This window comes from Silene latifolia, chromosome Y (genome assembly GCF_048544455.1).
Source record: "Silene latifolia isolate original U9 population chromosome Y, ASM4854445v1, whole genome shotgun sequence".
NCBI classification, from domain to species: domain Eukaryota; kingdom Viridiplantae; phylum Streptophyta; class Magnoliopsida; order Caryophyllales; family Caryophyllaceae; genus Silene; species Silene latifolia.
Window position 1 is genome coordinate 212,232,384 of NC_133538.1, and position 15,950 is coordinate 212,248,333.

The window sequence follows — 15,950 nt, forward strand, 5'->3', positions numbered from 1 at the left end:
GAAAAATCTTTGAAGAAGTTCAAAGAGTTCAAAGAATCACGATTTAGTCGTGATGGGATTATCAAAGTGAAGACTTTGATATAAGCCAAAGGAAATGTGATATAGTATCACAAATTAATCTCTCTTAGCACGCATTATGAGATAATGTGTGGTTGGATAAAGAAATCAAACGCTATTCTATATGGTTTAGACTTCAATCAAGTTACTTTGAGTTACTTGATCCTTTTGGGGATTTGATCATTTTGTTTAAATTATTTTTCCACTAAATCTAAAACGAATCATATGAGATATGAAATGGTAGAGTACCATGTTTGTAAGTTTTCAAAAGAAACAAATGCTCATTTTTACTTACTATAATCACGAGTACAACGGGATTGTGGCTCGTGAAGCTGTCTTTCTAAAATACAAGTTTATTTCTAGAAGACAGTGTGGGAGAAATTACTGAAGAGCCACAAAGAATGTTATATCGCAAGAAATTGGTCTTTCCTGGCTACATCAGACGTTTTGTGTAAAACGTTGTTTCTTCAAAACCTAGGAGGTTAAATTCATCACTTGTTGAAGATGATGAATCCATGTTACTTTTAAGAAAGTAAAGAGCTTACAACTTACAAAGAAATTGTTTGATTCAACTTACTTCTGGAAAGTAATGAACATATGACTTACATGAGAGTGTTTAAGTCACAACTCAATACAAGGCTTAGAGCCATGAAAATCCGAAATTAATTCCAAGTGAATTGTTAGATATCAAAGCTTTATTGGTGGCAAAGGGTTTTGCACTAGTTGAAATGCTTAAGTCTACTTGGGTCTTCTTAGGGATTGTGTTTCATTATGATGATATACATATAGCAAGTGAATCTAAAACCCACTTCTTCAATTAGAAGGAATGTATTCAATACATGTCTTGAGTTTTGTAGATTCTTGCAATCCTATGATAATGTGAAACTTAAGAGAGGGTCTTGAGTAGGACATCAATGAGTTGGAATCAATGATTTGATCATGTGATAAAAACTTTTCTCAATAGGTTGAGAAGTTATGTTTATACATGGAGTTTAGTGGGAGTTACGGTAATTTTAATTAGTCTTATATGTGGATAACATATTGATCATTGGGAATGATTTAAGACTTATGGAGTATTATAATACATCTTTAATATCCGAATTTATGGAGATAAATCCACATGATATTAGCTTCAAATGAGGAGTCTTATGTTGATAAGATTCATGACTAGTTTAGTCGAATTGAACATATTTGATTGATTCCATTTGCTTCCGCTGCCGAATCAATTAAATAGGAAATGATGTATAACACTTCATATACTTTGAGTATGATGAATTGTTTCAAATCGAATTTAAGTAATAGTTACCAAGTAAGCCATAAAGATTACCCTTAAGTGCTTGCATAAGCATTAAAGATGTAATGCAAAGTGTTTTTGAAGCCATTTTGTGTAAGGGTGTTACACAAATGACAATTGACAATTGAGATTGCGCATGGTTTCTAACAAAACCATAATCAAAACACATTAGGATGGTTAAGATACCATTGTGGCTATGTTATCTAAGAAATAGATTTTCTAGAATCGTTCTAGGCAATAAAGAACAATGACAAATATTTACAACGGAAATTGAGTACACTTGCAATCATGAGATGTGCAAGAAGGATGAGTCCCGCACACTGTGAAAACAGTGGGAGCTATTCTAAGGCTAGAGATCCTATGTCTTGATTGGATCTCGACACGTACTCAAAAAGTTTTGTAATGCAAATGTATATATTGCAAAGGAAAACGAGTATGTAGTAAGGTTGAGTAAGGTACAAGAAGTTGATAAAACCTACTAACCAAAGCCTTCTCATAGGCTTAACATGATGAGTCATGACATTTCAATTGAATTGAGATGAACAACTCCATACAAGATAAAATTAGATTATAGAATATGGAATAATAATCAGGCATTGACTATTCATATGTGATAATCGCATTTGTCGTTCGAGTTTTACTTTAAAACTCTTTTATTACCTTGTTACATCCAAACGGGTTGTAGAGACAATATTGAACCCCGTTAAAGTGAACCCGGATTAACATGGTATTTGCCCATAGTCACTTGTATGAGGTGACGTCTCGAAGTGACTAGAGTGTGATGCGATTGGTGGCAAGTTCAAGGGCCATAGAGTCATGTGAGATGACTAGTCGATCACTCAGGCAGACTGTTAGGAACACTTTGTCGGGCAGTGACCGCTTTTAGAGTTCTTGCAAATTTATATAGCCTGGTCGTGGCGAGAGCTACTATAGTATTCTAATGAGTCGATTCTTTTGACTAAAGACTGTTCGCCTAAGGTGGCACAGTTTCAGATTAACTTTGATTTGTGTTACTACGACCTTCGTAAATGGGGTCAAAAGGGCATATTTTGGGTTATGATGGCTGTGGCTAGTCAAAGGGAATAAGTGCGATAGGAATTGTCCTCCCCCTTGTCAGGGTTATAACAATATCACAGGGTCACTCAAGGAGTAATGAACTGGAAATGCGTGGCCACGCTCGGAAGGTATCTATGGTAGATAATTCTGGTCAATCAGTTATTCTCCAGATCGAGGAAACCACTCTCGATGTGATCACTTGTAAGTACGACCTGAAAGACACCTTCCATTGAGTGAGAGATATTAATAGGACAAGAGAATTGGTGATGCACACTTGTCGAGGACAAGTGGGAGATTGTTGGGATAAGTGTCCTCCGACAATAATGCGATCACAACTGTCGATCATGGTGATGACATGTTTAAATCTCATTTTAAGAATACATGTGGGATGTAATATTTTTACAGTCAACTGGTCCACATATATCGGTAATGATTGGCTGACTAGATTTTGACATTACTGTCGTGCAACGGTGGTGATCAGTTGATCCCCTTAGGTCATACCTATAGGGAAATACTCTAAATTGATTATTTAATTAATCGTATGCCGATACGAGTTAATTAAATTGCTTAAAATTGACGGATGATCTTGTGAGTAAAATTAACGTGTCTTACTTTAATTCGATTATATTAGATAAGGTCTAAGTAAATAAATTGTTTTATTACTTGGATAAAATTATTGTTTACGAAACAATTGAAATAGAAATTGAATGAATAATTTATTATAAATACAAGACGTTGTAACTCATAATTTGATACACCGTTTTGGTACAAGTAATTACGAATTACTAGTCAATTTTGTAAATGACATATTTTATGAGTATGTTGATTTTTAATATGTTAAAAATACATTACATTGTGACATGTCATGTAACATGTTACATGTGACAAAATTGACAAATGACAAAATAAAATGGACTACCCATTTTATTTTAAGTATGCCGAAGTAATGGAGGGAGTGTAAGATTTATATTGTGTTTTTATCTTAAGTGGAAAACACAATGATTATATCTAACTATTAGCCATGCAAACCTAGCTTTTGAGAAGAGCAAAAATAAAAGGCATTGGGCATGCTACCCAAGGCCAATTATTTCGGCCACCATAGAAAAAAGAAAAGAGTTTTTCTTTTCATTTTTTATTCATTCATCATTTTATAAAAATTTCTAGTGTAAGAAATGATACTCTCTCTATCTTTTGTGAAAATCCTAGAGAAATAAAAACTCACTCATCTATTCTTTCTCAACCGAAAACAAGAGAGAACAAGTATATATTTTGTGTCAAAATTTTAAGTAAGACTAATCCTAATACTAGATCATATTATTTTAGTCTTGAAGAGTATTCCTTGGGTATTCACTTTTGGGAGAGATTCTATACTTGAATCTTTGTTCATCCATTATTTGGAATGCTCAAGAACTAACAAGAAGGAGATCTTGTCGGTGCCCATAAAACCTAAATCACATAGTAAGGAACATGATTTCTTCTTTACTTCTATTTATGTTTGCATGCATAAGATTTGTAATTATTTTATGACTAAATAATTTCTCACATATATGAATATGTAAATTAATGAGATTAATTATTTTCAACATATGTGTCCTCCGACAATAATGCGATCACAATTGTCGATCATATTGATCACATATTTAAATCCCATAACAAGAATCCAAAGGGATGATACATTAAATATATAGTCAACTGGTCCACACATATCAGTAATGATTGGTTGGCTAGAGTTTGACATTACTGTCGTGCGACGGTGGTGATCGGTTGATCCCTTGAGGTTACACCTAAAGGACGATTCCCTTAATTGAAAAAGGTTAATTAATTGTATGTCGATACAGATTAATTAATTCCTTCAAATTGAACAAATTATCATCATAAGAGAGAAAATGACATCTTATTATAATGTGATTAAATAAGATTTTATTTAGTAATTTAAGAAGTTATATTACTAAAATTAATCGGTGTTTTCGAAACAGGCGAGATGAGAATGATAAGTTAGTTATAATTACAAGATGTTGTGAATTATACTAACTAGTAATTAAATGACCATTTTATATGAAAGTAATTTTGAATTACTAGTCAATTTGTTAAATTTGATTTATTTAATTTGTAAATGATATTTAATTTGTTAAATATGCATTTTAAATTAAAACATGACATAAGACATGTCACATGTCACATGACATACAATTGTACAATTGACAAAAATAAAATGGACTCCATATAACACATCAAAACCGAAATTGGTGGGCAAATTTTAGAAGTTTTGTCTTATTCATTTGTCTTATTCATTTGTCTATGACACTTGATAGTGACATGACTATAGACAAAGGCTTACACAATTTGTCTTGTGAAGACAAAAAAGGAAAAAGAAAAATGGTCCATAATCCTCATGTGCCAACCGGTTTTTGTGCATATTATGGAGAGTTTTTCCTCAATAATTCATTCTCTTATGTTTTGTGAAAACCCAACAACCTTCTCTCTCTTGTTCTTCATAAAATCAAGTTTTATGAATCAAATTTGTACAAATCAAACACTAATATTACTATTAGTAGTACATGAGTATTAGTAACCGATTATAAGGTAAACCACATTACAAATATCTAGTACATGTTAGTTTGTGGGATTTTGGGATAGTCTTGGGTGCTACTTGATGCGTGTATTTTATATAAGGTTTTTACCTCATTTTTACACGCGTTTCTGTACTATTTATGTAGCATCCGGCTACAAATACCCCTGAATATTCTTCTTTGGTTCGTTTTATGTAAATTGCAGGAATAAACCAAAGAGGAACTAAATCGAGCCTTAAATCGTCCCATTTGCATGCATTTATGGAGAACGAGGAGCCGTAGCTTGGAATCTAACACTTTGAGGACACATGAGCTGGTTTCGGAAGATGTTACAATGTCTAACGTGCCTAAACAGCTCGATCGACTACTTTTCTAGTCGATCGAATGCTTTATATATTGAAGGTTACTCGATCGAGCAGTTCGAGTATACAAAAGAGAAGACATCACAAGGAGTTACTCGATCGAGTGGTTTATTTCCACTCGATCGAGAGGTTTGATGCTTAGTTGCTTGATCGAGTGGTTTATTTCCACTCGATCGAGTGGTTTATCCTATAATAGACTTTTTCCGCCTAATTTCGTATGGGATTTTGTAATTAGTCCATAGGTTAGGTTTAGGAGAGGATTTTCGTATGTTAAAAGAACACTAGACTGCGTAACTCCTCTCATTCAATTTTACTTTATCACTGACTACTGTTTCTTGAATTTTACTCTCTTTCTACACTTTGCTACTCGGATTCAGATTTGTATTGGTATTATTATTCCTTTAAATTCCTTAATCATATTTACTGTTATTTTGCTATCTCTAGTTTATTGCTATCATCTTTACTCTATTTCAATCCTTATTAGTTTTGTTATCATGTTTAATTCCTATTATCTATATGTTGTTTTTGCTAATTCAATAATGATGCATAGCTAATTCCCTTCTGCTAAGACTAAAGGGGAACAATGATTATGAAAGGTTAGTAATCGATTTATTAGGCTAATGCTGGTGTAGTCCTTGGTGTTAACTGCTGTATTTATTTGTATCTGTTTAATTGAGTCGACGCAATTAGGCATTTATATCACAGTAAACCTTGACCTAGACCAAAAGGTTGGAAAGGGCGAGACTAGTAGCGAACAATAGGGCACTATAATGAGGGCGAGAGCTAAGTTATTTGTGCTTTAGGGCGAATTGAGACCGAAAGGAGATATTCACTGCTCCTTAGACAGCACTTGCATTGACCCGAGACCTAGATTACTTGACCGAATGATCATGGTGAACCGTCTGTCTTAGCTGCTTCCTTTATCTGTTTAATCCTTTTTCTCTGCCTTATTCTCTTCCTTACTTCCATTAGTTTAGATTAATCAATCAATTAAAACCCCCCAATTTGGTTATCGTGACAAACTTAGACGAAGCTGACATTTTCCCATCTCCCTGCGGAGATCGACCCGACTTCCCTAGCTATATTAGTTAGAGCAAGTTGGTTATTTTTGATAGGTATACAACTGCCCTGTCAAATTTTGGCGCCGTTTCCGGGGAGGTGGCGCAATTTTGTTGCTTTATTTAAGTTTGTTTCTCGTCTCAAGGAATTTACTCCTTGAGACTGATCTCATTTCTGCAAAGTTTTTGATTAGTTTTGCATGTTGTTTATTGTGCTTTGTAAAGTCTATTTGCCAGAATGCCCAATATAGCCAGCCACTCAGAGCCTAATGTGGATTCGCTTCCAAAAGGTTTCCTATTACCCATTACTGATCCGGGAACCTTTGGAATCAACCCATCTTACATACAGCTGGTCGAGAGAAATCTCTTTAGGGGGGTACTTGAAGAAGATCCATGCAGGCACATAGAGCTGTTTACGTAGTATTGCTCTATCATTCCTCTTTCTGCTGAGGTGACACAGGACAAAGTTAAGGGAGCTCTTTTTCCCTTTTCTTTAGCTGATGATGCCAGGGAATGGTTGAGAGATCTAGATAGGGAGGCAGCAGGTGTAACCGCCTGGACTTCCCTTGCCTTGGCCTTTTACAGGCGATATTTCCCACCGCAGCGCACCAATACCTTGAGAGCTCAAATTAGTTCTTTTGAGCAATTATCTACTGAAAACTTGGATGGGGCTTGGACTAGGTTCAAGAAGCTTGTCCGCTCTGTGCCTCATCACGGGTTCAAACGATGGTTCCTTTGTACTCAGTTTTACAATGGACTATATCGAAACCAGAGAGCTATTCTTGACAGTGTAGCTAAGGGGAGATTCACGAAGAATGTTGAAGATGACCAAGGGTGGCGTCTCATTGAGGAGATGGCTATTCATGTCTCCAAAAATGGAAATCCCCGAGGTAGTGAGCAAGTTAATGAGTTGGCAGCGGCTGCAGTGGAAAGTCCTAGCAAAAGTCTAGGTAATGTGGAGATTACAGAAGCTACAGGTGAAAGTGCACAGGTTTGTTCGATTACTGAGCATGTGGATATATGTGGTAGATGTGGCATGGAAGGGCATGACCCTATTGAGTGTCTGGCGAGTATAGAGCGCGTCCTTGCTTATCAGAAATACAAGCAAGGAGTTCCTTTTTCTCAACTGTATGAAGAAATGAAGAATGTTTTTACTCTTTCTACGCCAGCGCCGCAAACGGTCCCTCTTTCTGCAAATGAGAAAATTGCCGAACTAAAATCCTTGATGTTGAATTTAACACAACAGTTTTGGTAGAAGTGCAATAGGAATGAAACTGTCATAGTGGAATTGAGAGAATAAGTCGCGCAGTTAACCCTCGCGAAAGACCAAGTCAACCTTCTATCGACATGCGATCCAATTAGTGGCACGAATATCCAAGTTGGCCTTACTCATGAGAGGCCAAAAGTACCAGAAGACGGGGTTTTGATAGCTGAAGATACCCCCGAAGATGATATGGATGAGTTTTTAGATGAAATCCTTGATGCGTGTTGTCCAGACACTCGATCGAGTGAAAAATCTACTCGGTTGAGTGAAATAATTCATCCCGTCACTCGATCGAGTGATAATTATGGTCGATTGAGTAGTACCCAAATTGCCGATGGTCGATCGAGTGATATTCTTACTCGATCGAGTAAAAGTGCTGAAGAAATCACTCGATCGAGTGATAAAACTGATCGATCGAGTGAGCATGGAAAAGAGATCACTCGATCGAGTGAATAAAATGGTCGATCGAGTATTTCCCAACGTGAAACCACTCGATCGAGTGGTAAAAGTACTTGATCGAGTACCAGAAGCAGCGGAGATCCTATTTTACTATCTAATTCCGCTACCGTGTCGTCTTCCCCTGCTGTGGAGACGTCACGCACTGATAAAGGTAAAGAGAAAGTCGCGGGTCCACTCATTGCTACCAGAGTACCCTTCCCAGGTCGTCTGAAGGACGCAAAGATCGAGCGACAGTACGGTAGGTTTGTGGACGTTGTGAAGAACCTCCAGGTAACCGTCCCTTTTACCGAACTTGTTACCCAGGTACCTACTTACGCTAAATTTATGAAAGATATTGTGACGCGTAAGAGAGAGCTAAGTGAATTTGAGACAGTTTCATTTATGGAAGAGTCCAGTAATTTACTTTTAAATAAGGCTCCACCTAAAATGAAAGACCCGGGTAGCTTCTCTATTACCTGTATTATAGGCAATGTGGTTATTGATAAGGCTCTTTGTGACTTAGGAGCCAGCGTCAGTGTCATGCCCTTATCTGTCTGCAAGAAATTGAATATGAGTCATCTCAAAGTGACTAACATTACCTTACAGATGGCTGATAGATCTGTTAGGAGGCATTTAGGTGTCTTAGAGGACGTGCTTGTGAAAATAGGCAAGCTCTTTATCCCAGTGGATTTCATTGTTTTAGATATAGCTGAGGACACCCGGACCCCAATTATCTTAGGAAGACCATTCCTTTGTACAGCTGGGGCCGTTATTGATGTCAAACAAGGACATTTGACTCTTGCAGTAGGGGATGATGTGATCACTTTCACTAGTAGAAAAAATACCTATTTCGTCAAGCAATTTACGTCGGTTGTAAAAAAAACTGACGCAAAAAACACTTACTTTTGGCCGGAACACGTTTTGGCCCTATAATCCAGCTTTTTGCGTCGCTTTTTATAAATAACAGACGTATAAAATACGTCGGTTTTTATTAAAAAATGACGTATTTTAGAAAATACATCAGTTATTTTATATAACTGACTTATTTGAGCTTAAGTTTTTGCGTCAGTCTGATTAAAAACAGATACAAATGATAATTAAAAAAAAAAAAACCCACGATACTTCCCTATTACGTATCATCACCCTTTCCAATTGTTTCAAACCTTAATTCCCAAATTACATCAAACCCTTAATCTTCCTCACATATTCTACCCCCACCACCACCACCGTGTTGCGCAGTCATCGTACCACCACCGCCGCGCTCTTGTCGCACCCCACCAACGCGATTCTGCCGTGCTGTATTCCTGACTTTGCTGCGGTCTGTCGGGATTCAATAATTTATTGCCGCGTGCTTCTGCTGTCCCCGCCGTGGTCTGCCATCACCACCCTTCTTCGGTGCCCTTTAATACCAACATCGTGCTTCCCTCTTTCAAGTTTATATTGTTGATAATTGTTTAATCGTCTGTATTAGGGTATGCTCGCTATACTGTTCGTCTTACTGTCTTTTTATTTTGTTGTTCATTGAGATTATCATTATTGATTGTCTTCTTTATGTGGTAAAAACTAGCTATTCTTATATACATGCTTAAATAAATTGGAATTAGATCCTTAATTGACATCATCAGGCTGTTAGACTGATCACTTGAGTACAAAATCCTTAATCGTGTTTTGAATATGTGATGGTTGTAGGCATTAGGAAGAAAATATTGAGTAGTTTAATTTCTCCAACGTTTTTACTATGATGTTTCCCCAAATTTTGTTGATATCTAGGTAAAAAAAGAGTAGGGCTAGTACTCTCTGGTTTTACAGTCCACACAAAAAAAGAGTAGGGCTAGTAGCACTTTTGTGTCTTTCCTGAAATGGCAAGACAAATCAGGTCCCTTGAGGCTTGTGTTTGGCTTCCTTAATGCTTGTTTCCTGGCTTTATTAGGACTTCTATGACCCCTTAACAGCTTTATTTATAGACTAGGATCGAATTACATAAAAGGAAGGAGATTAATTATTGATAGAACAAGAACAATGCTGACAGTTTCTTCATAGCATCCTGGAATCAGGCCTTTCTTGCAGCATTGATAACTCTCTGCTCAAGATGAAATAAAATGCCTCGAAGGTACCAAAATAAAGCTAAAGGAGTTAGCTTTTATGACCAAAAAGAATCACCTGAAAATAAGGCCTAGAACTTGAGATATGAAATTTTGAGTGTTATCAGGTCACTAGTGACATGTCACGTAATGATTCAGCAACTATGGCTTCTTGCAGGAGCCTTAACTTTCTTCTCAGGGTGAAACAAAATGCCTCAAGGGTGCCAAATGAAAGCTAAAGGAGTTAGTTTTCATTTCAAAAAAGAATCATTTGAAAATATGGCCTGGAAATTTAGATATTGAAGGTTGAGTAAGATCAGGTTAGAATGAGGGTTCTGCGGTTTTCCTGTGCAGCATCAGTAATTTGAAAAATTCATATCTCCCAACTCTGGTTGGCTAAAAATACCCATGATAGCTAAAATGAAACCTAAGAAAGTCAGATTTCACCTCCAAAAAGAATTATTCAAAAATATCCAGTAGATTTTGAGCTATTCAAGTTTGAACACTGACAGATCAATTTCAGAAACTGAATTGCATTCAATCGTGACAGTCTTTGAAGCTTCATTCTGAGAAATCTACACATTAACTTCTCTTGATTCCAACTTCATAGGAAACTAGACTTCTTCAAGATTTTATCCATATAAAGAACTTAAATTTTAATCAAGTAGAACTCTAGATACGAGGAGTTGAATTCAGAACTGAAATTCTGAAACTGTTGGAGCATTTCAGATTTGCCTAGCTCATTTGGAAATGGCATTTCATTCAAAATAAAATAGCTTTTGGTCCTATTCTAAAGCTCATACCTTGTTAACATTTTAGGCTTTCTAAACATAAATTTACCATGACATTTGGCAACCAAAATGGAATATATGCACTCTTGAACACAGCCCATATCCTGCTGCCTGCCATATAAGAAACGGTCCCCGGAAGAAGTGATCCCCATTATGCTTAATGTTAATTTTTACCCTAATTTAATAATCGGGCCGAGACATAGGGTCGTGTCTATAAAAATTTCAGTTTCGATGTTAATGTTTCTGTTTTAATATCGTCACTTGTTAATTACGATTTTGCGTAAAAATTCATAAATGAGTAGCACCAAAAAAAATGAGTAGCACAAAAAAAAGTCATTTATGTCCATGAAGGAGTAAAACCCATCCATGAATAAAAGGGGAACCGCCAAAAACAATAGTGAAAGAGGAAAAGAGTGGAATAGTTAGTTAAAAACTACTCAAAAGCTTCCAAGGAGTCTTGGCCTGGCCTGGCATGCACACCACTGTAATCTGGAAATTTTGAAAGACTATTCAAGACACTGTACTGAGCAATATTTGGGGAATGGTTTGCGATCAGTGAAATAACATCGATTTTCTATTAGGTGTTAGTTAGCTGAAATGGTAATGGTCTATGGAGCTATTCTTATACACCTTGGTTAGATTTCACGTTGTTACCAGCTCACAAGTAGGAAAAATCTTGAGGTTGATCCAGGGGTCGGGGAAATCACAATAATAATTGAACTTTGTTTGTGTTGTTTATGGAAAGAAAGGAATGAATGCTTTCTCAATTTCTCATGCATTAAGCTAAACTTTAGAGTCTTACTATCTGGAATATCTCATGAATCCACCTCGACATCACGATACCTTTATACTTATTTGTCTGTCGCTCATGGGTTATCACAGTTTTGATGAATCAAACTATCAAAGTGCTGTATGGACGTACGGTATGTTAGAATTCCCTTCCCTTTATCTCCCTCCGACAACCCCCTTCATCCCTTTATCTCCCTCCCTCTCTTACCCAATTGATAATTTAAGTAGGATTATGTCTTCATAAACTTAACCGTCTATTTTGACTCTGGGTTTATTTTGGTTGATGAAATTGGTTGTTGGAGTTGTACTACTCGGGTTCTCACTGTAGTAAGTTGTAACTCAGCCACACCTAGCCCGACCAGACACAGTGGCGAGTTTAGGTAGCAGACACATTTTTTGGACCAAGCAGTCAAGTGTGATAATGTCGTAAGATCAAGAGTGTCGGACATTTGAGACACACTCAAAGTGAAGTGTCGAAGGAACATAGTTATTATATGGTCTTAACACCTCAAGTTGCATTATATTATGTTGTTGTAATATGCTCTCTGCCACCTTAAAAGTCTATGTCAGCTCTCCCACATTATCGCTTCTTATTATGAGTCGGGTATAATGGAGTTCTTATTATGTATCAACTAATACTTATTATTAATTTTATATTTTTTTTAAATTTTAGTATCCGCAACAACCTGGGATTATGAGTGTGGTTATTATGTTATGAAATGGATGTATGACATAACATTCTACTATTATAAACTTCCGGAGATACAATTTGAACAGGTAATTGATTCATACTTTAACTTTTCAATTTCTTTCTTCATTTACATTTATTACTAACTAATACTGATATTGAAAATGCAGTATATTGCAACTTCACCCATGTCAATGATCGATATGAATGTGGCTAGAGAAGTTTGGGCGAATAAATGTTTAGATAACATACATTTAGTATAGATTACCTTAGTAACTATGACTTTCGTTGGTTATTTATGCATTGGATTGTATTTTGGAACGTTGTTAGGTTGGATTATTGTATTTTGAAACGGCGTTTGTTGGATTGTATTTTGGGACGTTGTTGGTTGGATTGTATTTTGGCACGTTGTTGGTTGGATTGTATCTTGGAACGACGTTGGTTGGATTGAAATGTAATGTCCTTTGGTTGGACATCTTATTGCAGGTTTTAAATTGTTGACATTTTGACTATTAATTTTATGGGGAGGTGCTGCCCAAATTTCGGTAGCAATTTTTTATATTTTTTTTTAAAAAAAAATTAATAAATTGCGTCAGTTTTTACAATAAATGACGCAAAAAGTAAAAAGCAATTGTATCGGTTTTCCAAATAACAGACGCAAAAAGGTAACTAGATTAGCTCTAAAACCAAAAGGCAATAATATCAGTTACGAGAACAACTGACGCAAAAGATAAAAGCAAAAGCATCAGTTTCCCAAATAACAGACGCAAATGCTGAATCATTTGCATCAGTTGTTTGCCCATTTGCGTCTGTTTTTTATCAAGAAATGACGCAATTGTTAAGCATTTGCGTCGGTTTTGAAAGCACAACTGACGCAATTGTTAAGCATTTGCGTCAGTTTTAAAACTGACGCATATCAAATACGACCCCTCGATATACGTCAGGTCAAAACCGACGCAAAAGGCCATTTACAACTGACGCAATAAGGGTTTTTTCCATTAGTGTTTCAGTCTGCCTAGTACTTTGGCTCGGCCAATGATAGAGGATACTTGTTATTCGATTGATATTATTGACGAGTCTATTTACGACTTCTGGTCAGGTTCTTTTATGAAGGACCCACTAGAAGCTCTTATGCTTTTTGATGAGTGTGAAGATAACCCAGATGACGATGATGCTGTGTTGGATTTGCTTATAGATGATTTAGATGAGCGTGGACTCACCGACGCTGAGGGAGAGTAAGTGGAACAGATTATTCGCACTCTCTGCTCCATTGAGGTAAAGGTACCGGAGCGTAAGCCTCTTCCTTCTCATCTAAAATATCTTTTCTTAGACGATACTGAGCAATATCCAGTCATTGTTAGTGCTAAGCTTGATAATGATCAGCTGACTTCCTTGTTAGCTGTGCTTAAGAAAAACAGGAAAGCATTGGGTTATTCATTGGACGATATCAAGGGGATTAGTCCCGATATTTGTATGCACAGGATAGAGCTGGAGGAAGATCACAAACCTTGCAGACAGGGTCAGCGCCGGCTGAACCAGAAGATGCAGGATGTTGTGATAGCCGAGGTATTTTTATTAATGTAAGGAACTTTGTTCTTACTTCCCTATTTTATATTTTGTTAAGCATGCACTAGATCAACATCTATTTTAATGATTAATTTAGATCAATAATTAAAAGTGTTTAATTAGAGGGTTAAACAATCCTTTCATGTGGTATCATGAGCTTAGGTTGTTGCATGCATAATCGGTTTATTGTTTTTCCGAGTTAAAAGTATAACATATAAAACTAGAGTTTTTGTAATTTTAATTATAAAGTCACGAAATTTTTTGCATGTTATATTTTCTGGTCCTAAAATATATTTAGGTCATTTTGATGATTTATGGTAATTTTTGGCTCATTTTAATGATTTTTAGTGATTTTATTATATTTTAATGAATAAAATGGTATTTAAAATGCTAAAACTAGTTAGACAAGGTTTCTGGCCTTGAATTTTTTATATGAACTCACATGCATATTTTACTTATTGTATGTAAAATTTCGTATACATTTGATTTATTTTGCATGATTTATAATTTTTATGAGATAAAAATGGAATAAATGGAGGTAGAATGGTTAAAATATGTTAAACTTCGAAACAACCATGAAATTTTAATATGTTGTCACATGGATATTTTACTCACTGTGTGTAAAATTTTAGATGAACTTGATTCATTTTGCATGATTTATGAATTTCTAGTGTAAAAATGACATAAATAGTGACTATTTTAGCAAAAATAGCTAAAACAAATTACATCGCATGAGAAAATTATTTTAGGTTGCATTATTATCCCACATATCAGACCTAAAGTTCGAACATTGATTAGATTAATTTTCATATGCTTTAGATGTTTTATTTGATAAAACCGCTAAATCACAACTATATTTTTCTCGAAATAAATTCGAAAATTTAACCCTTGATTTTTGACATTATGAGTCTCATGGAATTATTCCAGAATGTCCAAAAATTTTAAAATTCAAATTTTGAAATTATTGTAATTAAATTTGGATTTATTTCATAAAAGGTTATGATTTTAAGGTCAAAAATGAGCATAAATATTAAATCAAGTTGAATTATTGTCAAAAATTGAGTTATGACTAATTTTTGAGTCTTAAAAGGTTAGGATAATTAACTTGGACAAAAATTAGATTTTAGTATTATTTTGTGATTTTAATAAGTAAAAGATCGCGAATATCCATAAAACCGGACTATATTTACGATACAAGTTTAAATAGGGCGATTTGGCACATAACTTGGCATGTTAGATAGATATTATAATGCTGGATATTTCATTGATGAATGTCATATTTCTTTTATATAATTTTGAATTATGTAATTTTATCTTAGTATGGCCTTAGTTTTAATCGATATTACCCGTAATGTAAGGGAATGTTGATTCGGTTGTAATTTATTGTGATCTCGTATCACTTTTATTTTATTTTATTAGATTTTATTTTAAAAATGTATAATAGGAAGTACCATATACATTTTATTATTTAATTATTTGTAATCCCGGAGTTTCTTAAAGACGGTGCCATTCGGAAAGGAGTTCCGATCAAGACGGTGTCTATCCTAGGGAGGTGTGTCACGTGAAGATTCAAGGGACCAAATGAGTTGGTTTCCGAATTTGTAATAGAATATATGTTTTTTTTTTATTTTAGGAAAGGCCATACTAGGAAATTCTTTTTCCTTTATTTGCTTGCTTTATATGTTTGCATGCATTGCCAAATCGCCATAACTTTACATGCATATTTTATCTTCTTTTTTACTATTGTAAATTATAATTATCAAGTATTCATCGACTTAGTTCACTTAAAGATGATAGATAATAAATCGACAAGACCTCACACATATTTAAAATTGAGATTAGCCTTACAAAATAGTAGGACTCATGAATCCCTCTGACATTTGGGGTATATTCGGTTCCCCGGGGTACTTTCATTTATCATTGGGTAAGTGGGGTA